This window comes from Malania oleifera, chromosome 8, assembly GCF_029873635.1.
Source record: "Malania oleifera isolate guangnan ecotype guangnan chromosome 8, ASM2987363v1, whole genome shotgun sequence".
NCBI lineage: Eukaryota > Viridiplantae > Streptophyta > Magnoliopsida > Santalales > Ximeniaceae > Malania > Malania oleifera.
This window is the reverse complement of record NC_080424.1, coordinates 84,002,564-84,013,368: the sequence shown is the minus strand read 5'-3', so window position 1 is coordinate 84,013,368 and position 10,805 is coordinate 84,002,564.

The window sequence follows — 10,805 nt, the reverse complement described above, 5'->3', positions numbered from 1 at the left end:
GGCTAAACCATGTAAATGTGTTCTTGTGGATTGTGATTGTGGCATGTTTATGTTTTGCTGAATATTATTTGGTGAACATATATTTTTCTTGATCAGGCTTAGCACACGCACACGCGTCAAAATAAACAGGCTTAAGTTTAGGTGTGATTGTGGTTGATGCTTGGACAAAATCAAATTGTTATTGTGGTTTGTTTGGATTTAATTAAAATCTGAAAATAGAATTAGTGATCAGTTGAATTACACACAACATAAATGTTAAGGAAATTATCAAGATGAAGGCAAATTTATCGGAAGCAAATAAATGCAGGAAATCGTGCTTTGAATTGGTCAAAACAACACAAAAGGAATACTCACTGGATGCAGGCTTATTTGCAGTGATTTAAATTTGATTTAAGAATGATTTAAGTAATTTGTCTGTAAATCTATGTGCATAAATACTCTTAAAGTGCATTGTAATATTCACACTAAGAAATACAAGATATATATTTCTCTTCTTCTCTTATTTTCTTCCTCTATTTTATGTCAGATTCGGAATTTTTTCATGGTATCAGAGCGTCAAATTTCTATTCTTTTCTCATTTCATTTCTGTTCTTGCTCAGAAAAATTAGAGTTTTTTTTTTCCCGATTGACCATCAACGTGACTGTCACACGCTGTTTGGCATTAATTTTCCCCTTCATATACTGGGGCTTATTTTATTTCTGTAAGTCGAAGTGGAGGCGTCGCCCTAAACACCTTTGACCAGAAATTTTTCCTTCTCTTGGTCCATTTGTCGAATAGGTGAAATACACCATCTAAAATTCACTGATCAGGGCTATTGAAGAAAAAGATCATGTGACCAGCTCGTGATTCACAAAAAAAATTTAAATAAAATATATGATTTCTCCTTCCCAATGGCTTCCAATGTTGAAAGCACACAAAGTTCTCCACATTTTGATGATCCGAGTCATGCTTTGTATCTCCAAAATTCTGACAATCCAGGTGTTACTTTGATCTCTTATCTATTTACCAAAACCAACTACACCACATGGAGTCAATCTATGCTTATTACACTCAACACCAAAAACAAGGTCAGCTTCATTGATGGCACCATTCCCAAGCCTTCAAAATCCTCAACTGCAGAATACCGTCAGTGGTTCTGTTGCAAAAATATGGTAAAAACATGGTTAATTAATTCTTTTTCAAAGGATATTTCTACTAGTGTTAATTTTTGTGATATATTTGGGTTGATTTGACGGACTTTTTCTCATAATTCAATGGCCCTCGAATGTATTGCCTTGAACAAGAAATTCACAATCTTGTCCAAGGCAATACATCGATAGCCACCTACTTTACTAAGCTAAAGTTCTTATGGGATGAACTTGCATCACTTTAATCTCGTTTGTCCGAAGGAGATATAGTTCAATACCAATTGTACCAGCGAACGATGAAGTTCCTCATGAACCTTAATGAATCATATGGTGTCATCTGTGCTTAGATCTTATTGATAGATCCCCTTCCCATAATCAATCACATCTACAACTTGGTCCTTCAACAGGAGTGTCAACGGAACATTCAACTTCCTCCACCCATTGATGGCATTGCATTAGCTGCTAAAGGAATCCTTTCCAATCCAAAAGATGGTAGACCTTTTCGTAAGAACAAATTGAAATGCACTTACTGTGTAGTTACCAAGAAATTTATAGCCATTAAATATCAAAGAGAGAAAAAATAGGTGGAAGGAAAAGAAATTCAAGAAGGGGGCAAAGCAGGGTTCGTTGACGAACCCTCTGGTCTCGTCGACGAACTCCTTCACTGGTTCGTCGTACGCCACGTGTGTCTTCGACAAAAATATACCGAGAGTGGTGATGTTGGACCTAAAGTTCATTGACAAAGGTTATGAGCTCATTGATGAACTCCATTCTTGGCCTCGTCGACGAGGTGACGTGTCTCGTCGACGAATCTAGGTGTATAAATATACCAATTTCAGGTTTTCAGTGAGAAATTTTTATGCAAAACTCCTTCTCTCACAAGATTTCATCTCTCCCACCTTCTCTCTAGGTTTCTGGCTTTCTTCCTCGCCGGTTCAACGATCGAAAGTTGCCACGCTACTCCTGGAAAGATTCTCTTCAAGTTTGCCGGAGTAGATCGTTGGTTAGGCCAACTTGGGCACCATCCCAAAATTTGGATAAGTTGGTTATTTTAAGTTTAATAAGGTATTTGGTATTTCTGGACATAGGAAAGTGTAGTAGATGGAATAATACTGAAGTTTTGTTAGGAAAAATATAAATTTCAGGGTGTTGAGTTAAGAATACTACAGGCATAGTTTTGGGTTAGATTGTGGGCTTCTCAATAAGTTAGGTAAGGGGATAAATTAAGTTAGCACTTTCATGGAATTATTTATTATTATACATAATTTATTTTAAAAAATTATGTATGATATAATATAGTGTTTGGGAATACTGCTATTGAACAGGGAAATGGATTTTATACATTTTAGTAGAAAACATGGTTTCAGTTCAGATTTCATATTCAAAATAATATTCACATTTGTGCGACATGAGTATGATTATCCATGTAAATTATGTTATACCGAAATATTATGATTTCCCAAACTAAGCATGTTATAACAGTTTTTTGAAAAACCATATAAACAGTACAGGAACTATGATTTTTAGATAATACGTTAATAGTACAGAAATATCAAGATTCAACATATTATGTTATGTTATATGTCGGCACAGATGTCATGATTTATACGATATGATATGCCACCCCAAATGCCGTAATTTATAGAATATGATATGCCAGCAGATGCTAGGATTTGCATGTTATGATATGTCGGCGCAAATGTCATGATTTATGTTGGCCTAAATGCCATAAATATGCATGTTATGTCAGAATTCATGAAAATATGATAATGTCAGATATTTCTATGAAATATGAAATAGTTATGTATCAGTATCATGAAATGTGTTATATGTTATCAGAACCTGGATGACGTAGTTTAGTTTCACGAAGTACGGTACTGTAGCTATATGTTTAAGATTATGTTTATGTTAGTGCTACTGCACATCTCAGATAGAGTGTGGGAGATGGCAATCGATGTGGTTTCGTGGTAGTGTAGGTGTCCCACTAGCAATCCGGACCAGGTGGGGCAAACCCATCATACTTACAGACTCATGTTGACTTAGTGTAGTCAGCCAACCAATTCTCGGCCCCGCCTTCGGGCCGCACAACCTTGTCATGTTGGGGGTAAGTCATGACACCAACTTGCTATCCATCCTGGGTATTATTTCAATATTGTACAGTTATAGAATATGTTTTACATGATTACAAAAATTAGTACAATATTCATCATAATATTTAATATGATATGATGAATCATGTTTTATTTAGAAAATATACACGCAGTTTTACATGTTATACAATTAAGTACAGTTCATGTATATGTCATGATAATATTCATGTTGCCACACACTAATGTTAGTTTATCTCCCTTATTGAGAGGTGTCTCACTCAAGCATTATAAACATTTCAGGAAATCCAAGTAGGAGGGCGGATAGAGCCCTACAGCTGTAGAAGTTGACCGAACTACCCTATCAAAAGGGTAAGTAGTTGAGTTAGGGTCAGATGGGTTTTTGGATTGAGACCCTAGGATATTTTTTGGTCTTCTTGTGGATAATTGTATATATATATGACAGACTTAGTAGAACTCCGGTATTGTGTTTGGTGTTGTATATGACATGTATGTAATTTATGTTTTCCGCTACTTAGGTGTCAGAAATGTATGACAGGTTTGTCTTCAGCACCCACAGGTTTTAGTTGATCATGACTATTACAGTTTAGCAGGATATTAGGATTATTATGTATGTTGTAATATATATATATATATATATATATATATATATATATGGAAAAATAGGCAAGTCATTACAGTTTGGTATCAGAGCCTAAGTTGTTAGGTTCTGTAGACTCTAGAGTGCAGCGAAAACAATACCAGAGTATAGGAAAAGTATTTGAGGTTTTGTTCCGCAGTTTGGAGGCAAGACTTCCATGGTGGTTTTTGTATTTTTCCTGAGGTGTTGATTTCAAAAAAGTCATAGTAAACTATTGTCGGGTCGTGTTTCTAAAGTGTAGGACTGAATCTTGAATTAGGATAAGGATGTCAAGATAGAGGGATATCATAAGTTTTGGTTAGATACGTAAATTATAGGGATAGGGTCCCTAAGTCATGTTTATTGTCTTTTCAGGATGGACTTTGGAGGTGGCAATGCTCATGCGTGCAGTAGTGAGGGTGTAGGGCCCTCGGGTGTAGGCGGAGGTGATTTAGAAGCGGTATTACGTAGTGTAGCTCAGCGGGTCATGGCTGAGATTGCACTAAGCTCTAGGGAATAGGGAGGCCCATCTGCAGGCCATGGATATATAATAAAGAAATTTACCAAGATGAACCCTCTGGCAGGAGGAGCTAATCCTACAGTCGCCAAAAATTGGATGTAGGAAATTGAGAACGTGTTGGTAGTGCTGTAGTGCACGAAGGAGTAGAGGGTCTTATTTACCACCTATAAGTTATCAGGAGAGGCCGAGAGATGGTGGGCTGCTGTAAAACTATTGGAGGAACAGAGGGCAGTGCCTATAACTATGACTTGGTGCCAGTTTAGAGAATTGTTCTTTGATAGATATTTCCCAACCACTACTAGAGAAGCCAAAGTAAAAGAATTCCTGAATTTGAAGCAAGGACAGCAAATAGTCCAGAAGTACGCGGCGAGGTTCATAGAATTATCCTGCTTCTCCTCGTATATCATTCCCGATGAAGCAAAGAAGGCGAGACAATTTGAAAGAGGTTTGAGGTGTGAAATATATAAACATGTAGCGGTGTTGAAAGTGCAGGACTTTCCTGGGTTGGTAGACAAAGCAGCTGTGGCAGAGGCTAGTGAGCGGATAGGTGCAGAGGAGCAGGGATAGAAGAAGAAGTCCACGCCATTAGGCTTTCAGTAGGGATCTAGTTGGGGCCAGTGGTGGAGAGGAAATTATGGCAGAGGACAGCGGCACGATATTGGGGGTCGTGAGGTTCAGGGAGTGTAGCCCTGAAGGTCAGACATGTGGAAAGAGACACTTAGGAGAGTGTCGAGTGGGGAGAGGCATTTGTTATCGCTATGGTAGACCAGGACATTTGGTACAAGATTGCCCTACACCACCTAGTACCACTCTTGCTCCCAGATCTTACCGGGGAGGTTATCAAGTGCCCCGTGGAGGCCAGCAGAGGAATGTAGCTCCGGCGAGGGTATATGCTTTGACACCAGGACACGTTGAGACCGCAGGCGATGTGATGACACGTATCCTTATTGCTTTATCATGTCAATCTATTGTTTTATTTGATTCGGTTGCCACCCACTCCTTTTTGTCTGTGGGATATGTTAAATTGTCTAGTGTTGAGACACAATTATTAGATATTGAATTGTCGGTAGCAACAACGACAGGGTCAGTGGTGAGATGTCGTAGGGTGCTCAGGGGCTATCTAGTAGAAATTTAGGGGAGAGTATTACCAGCTGACCTAATTGTGTTAGATGTGCATAGATTAGATGTAATACTGGGTATGGACTAGCTGGTTGCTAACTATGTTAATCTTGATTGTCATCTGAAAGAGGTGATATTTAGACCATCAGAGAAGTAATAATTCATATTTGTGGGGTCACAGGTGCGTTCCCCGCCTTAGTTAGTGTCAGCCATGCAGGTGAGAAGACTACTTCTAAACGGATGTTAGTGGTTTATGACCTATGTAAAAGAAATGACATAAAATGAATTGAAACTTGTCAGTACACCAGTGGTAAAAGAGTTTCCAGATTTTTTTCTAGGGGAACACTACAAAAAATTAGGGTATTAGTGAAAGATCAAATTCATTAGTGACGAATTTATGAGTATTAGTGACAGTTTTAAAATAGTTGCTATATGTATTGTTATTACTAACTTTTAGTGATGAATTAAAAATTTCGTCACTAATAACGGAGTATTAGTGACAGATCATAACCATCACTAAAAGCCTAACACCGTCACTATAAATTCTAGAACGACTCAACTCAAATTCGTCACTAATACTAGGACATTAGTGAATGATTAAAATTTGTCACTAATAGTAGGATATTGTGATGAATTACAAATTCGTCACTAATACTGGGGCATTAGTGAAGGATTAAAATTCGTTACTAATAGTAGGGTATTAGTGACGAATTTGAATCCTTCACTAATGCCCTAATATTGGTGACAAATTTGTAATTTGTGACTAATACCCTACTATTAGTGATGAATTTTAATCCTTCACAAATAATTAGAAAAATTAAAAAACCTTTAATACTAATTTTTTTAATCATCAATTCTTATATAAAAATTTGTAATTACATTTTCGAATACATAAACAGAAACCATAATTACTACAAAATTTGTAAATCTTTCAAAATTTCGAATTGAAATACAAATTCAATTAAAATAAAGAAATAAAATATGTCCAGATAACAAAAATTATTTCAAAATATTCAAATACAAATACTAGTACAAATTCAAATTAAAATACAAAAATTCTATTTTTTCAAATAAAAATAAAAATTACAAAGAAATAGTCAAAAGTTGCATTTGACGACTGTAGTGCATGCATGCATGACATCGTGCTGATGTTATGACAGCCGCGAATCCTACAAATTAAGAGTCATTAAAAAAAATTAGTTTACAAATGGAGAACTGACACTTAGTATAATCAGGAAAAATAATTATATGATATAACAACTTCGCAAAGATTTCATAATCATGCATATTACACAAATTTGTACGATCAATAATGAAAAAAATAATGTCCGTATTTAAAACTAAACACTGAGTTCACATATTTCCATTGAGGTTCACACTTGAAAGGTAGCCTTTAGTCGAAGGGATGAAAGGGTCTTTGAATAACCATGAAAAGATACACACACAACTATACGTGCAACTACTTATATATATATATATATATATATATATATATATATATATATATATATATATATATATATATATTATGCATAATTACCTTCTAATTTTTTGAAAGGTAAAATCGTGTGAATTTATTAATAAACAAAACTCAAGTCAGAGGCCAGAGGATACAAAAGTGCAGGAAGACCCAAAATAGGAAACCAACAAGGCAATATAAACAGTGAGCAACCAACAAATCAATAGAAAAACTGAAGAGAAGACCAATAATAGAAAATGCCAAAGTAGCTGAATCAGCCACCGAGAATTTGATAAAGTTCATTAACCATACGTGTAATTATTATCTTAAAATTGAGACACCTTTAGTTATGGAGGTTGTTTTATCTTTTTTTTTTTTTTTGTGATAGTGTTTAAAGTCTTTTAGGTATGTTTAGCCATGAAAATTATTTTATAATTTTTTTCTATGATAGTGTTTAAGACCTTTCAAATAGTTGATTAATTTTTTAGGACACGAGGTTAGTCTGTCCTTCTACCTTAATCTCCAATTAAATAAATTTATGTCTAATATTTGAGTCCTTTGTTGCCCTTTTGATAAGCTAAGGTGCTTATGAGCAGGTTTTAATTACATCTTTAAAAATTTTATTAATTAATTATTTAATTTGTATTCTTCTTAATCAGTTTGCCATCCTAAAATATAAAATAGTTTTTGGAGAAATCAGATAAGTTGAATAGAAGGGAAAATGTGCATATGACTTAAAATAGGAGAGGACTTAAAATATGAGTCATGTTTCATTACATGCTCCTCTTTTTAGATATATGCATTTTGAAAAGTTTTGAAGGAAATTGAGAAAAATGAAAGGAAATGAAAGAATAAGTTACTCATAATTTAGGAGAAAATGATAATCCTCAAGCGCATATTTATATATATACATACAAAATAACATACATATAAAGTTTGCTAGTAATTTCGTTGCAAAGAAAATGTTTAGAATGACTCCAATCTTTTGTAACATACATATAAACAAGAGTAAGGTTATAATGCACATGTTGTAACCATCATTGGCACACATGGCAGGAGAAGAGTATATATATAGGAAGTAGACTGCACCCCACCTGCTTCAACCACTCTCTTGCCGTGACACTAGACTTTTTTCTCCTAATTAAAAAGTAAAACTAAATAAATACAAATAAAATAATTGAAATATATGCAGATTACATTTACCTATCCACTTGTTAGATGAATCCAACTTAGAATTTGAACTTATCTGCGTAATATTTTAATTAGGACTGATAGAGATGTCAATCCAATCATTATTACTTTAACATTCATTTTATCATAATTATTGTTGTACATGGTTTTTTTTTTTTTTTTGGAAAAATTTTAACAAAATTTCGGCAACATTATGTCTATAAATTGGACATTTTTCCATAAAATCTGTACCTAATGTGTTTAAATAAGTCATTTATAATTCAGTTCTAGGCACACGAGAACCTATATCCACTACCAGCATGCAATACATATCAACTGCATCTGTCTTGCAGAAGGCATTCTAGACTAGCATGCAATCATGTAGCAATCAACGATTCACAACAGTAGTACATATATTTATTAAATTCAGAATATAAATAGCAGATAACAGTGGATAGTATTAAGTTCAGTGTAATATTGTTATTTATCTAGGCATTTGGACATGAATGTTATGAGATGACGAGAGCATTTAATTTAAAGAATTATGAAAATGATGCTCCCTCTGAGTTATGTATATATATATATTCAACTTATGTATTTTTCAAAATTTCAAATCCTTAGCCAAGTATTTCTAATATTTTCAATGATTTAGGCTCGACAATGAATGCTTTAGGCTTACCAGACCAAAAATATATAAATGAATGCTTCTTTAAATGAACTAAGCCTATATTGCCTCATTTCTTGTGATTCCTAACTTTCACTCATCATTTCAAAAATATTTTAACATTCATTTATCATAATCATCGTTGTACATGGTTCTTTATTTTTTGGAAAAATTTTAACGAAATTTCGGTAGCATGCCGTCTGTAAATATGACATTTTCCTATAAAACCTATACGTGATATGTTCAAATAAGTCATTTATAATTCAGTTTAAGACACACAAGAACTTATATCCACTACCAGCATGCAATACACATCAACTGCATCTACCATGCAAGAGACATTCTAGACTAGCATGCAATCATGTAGCAATCAACAATTCACAACAGTAGTACATGTATCCATTAAAGTCAGAATATAAATAGCAGATAACAGTGGATAGTATTGAGTTCAATGTAATATTGTTATTCATCTAGGCATTTGGACATGAACGTTATGAGATGATGAGAGCATTTAATTTAAAGAATTACGAAGATGAAGCTCCCTTTGAGTTATGTATATATATTTAACTTTTGCCTTTTTCAAATTTTTAAATCCTTAGCCAAGGGTTTCTAATATTTTCAATGATTTAGGCTTGGTAATGATTGCTTTAGCTTACCGAACCAAAAATATATAAATAAATGTTTCTTTAAGTGAACTAAGCCTACATTGCCTCATTTCTTATGATTCCTAACTTTCACTCATCCTTTCAAAAATATTTTAACATTCATTTTATTATAATTATCGTTGTACATAGTTCTTTTTTTTTTTTTTGGGAAAATTTTAAGGAAATTTTGATAGCATGCGTTTGTAAATTGGATATTTTCCCATAAAACCTGTACCTGATATGTTCAAATAAGTCATTTATAATTCAATTCAACACACACGAGAACCTATATCCATTACCAGCATGCAATATACATCAACTGCATCTGCCATGCATGAGGTATTCTAGACTAGCATGCAATCATGTAGCAATCAACAGTTCACAACAGTAGTACATGTATCCATTAAATTTAGAATATAAATAGTAGATAACAATGGATAGTATTGAGTTCAGTGTAGTATTGTTATTCATTTAGGCATTTGGACATGAACGTTATGAGATGATGAGAGCATTTAATTTAAAGAATTATGAAGATGATGCTCCCTCTGAGTTATGTATATATTCAACTTATGCCTTTTTCAAAATTTCAAATCCTTAGCAAAGTGTTTCTAATATTTTTCAATGATTTAGGCTCAGCAATGAATGCTTTAGGTTTACCAAACTAAAAATATATAAATGAATGCTTATTTACATGAACTAAGCCTACATTGCCTCATTTCTTATGATTCCTAACTTTCATTTATCATTTCAAAAATATTTTAACATTCATTCTATCATAATTATCGTTGTACATGATTCATTTTTTTTTTTTTTTGGAAAAATTTTGACAAAATTTCGGCAGCATGCCGTCTGTTAATTGGACATTTCCCCAAAAAACTTGTACTTGATATGTTCAAATAAGTCATTTATAATTCAGTTTAAGGCACACGAGAACCTATATCCACTACTAGCATGCAATACACATCAACTGCATCTACCATGCAAGAGACATTCTAGATTAGCATGCAATCATGTAGCAATCAACAATTCACAATAGTAGTACATGTATCCATTAAATTCAAAATATCCAACAAGTAAAGCTATCATCCGTACAAGATGAATATCTATCATAGGAAAATTTCCCAACTAAATAAGATATACAACTATGATAACAATAATAAAAAAAAACATGTACACATTATGCAACAATATCAAGTAATTAGAAATAACAAAATCCAAAAGCAGGATGGATCCATAAGGAGGATGCATTTAGAAGGAACACACGTCCAAAACGACCATCCATTCAAAAGGAAGCCGCATCGAAAATGAAGATGCATCCACAAGGAGAATGCATCCAAAAGGAGGTTGAATCCGCAGAAAGGATGCATAGGCACA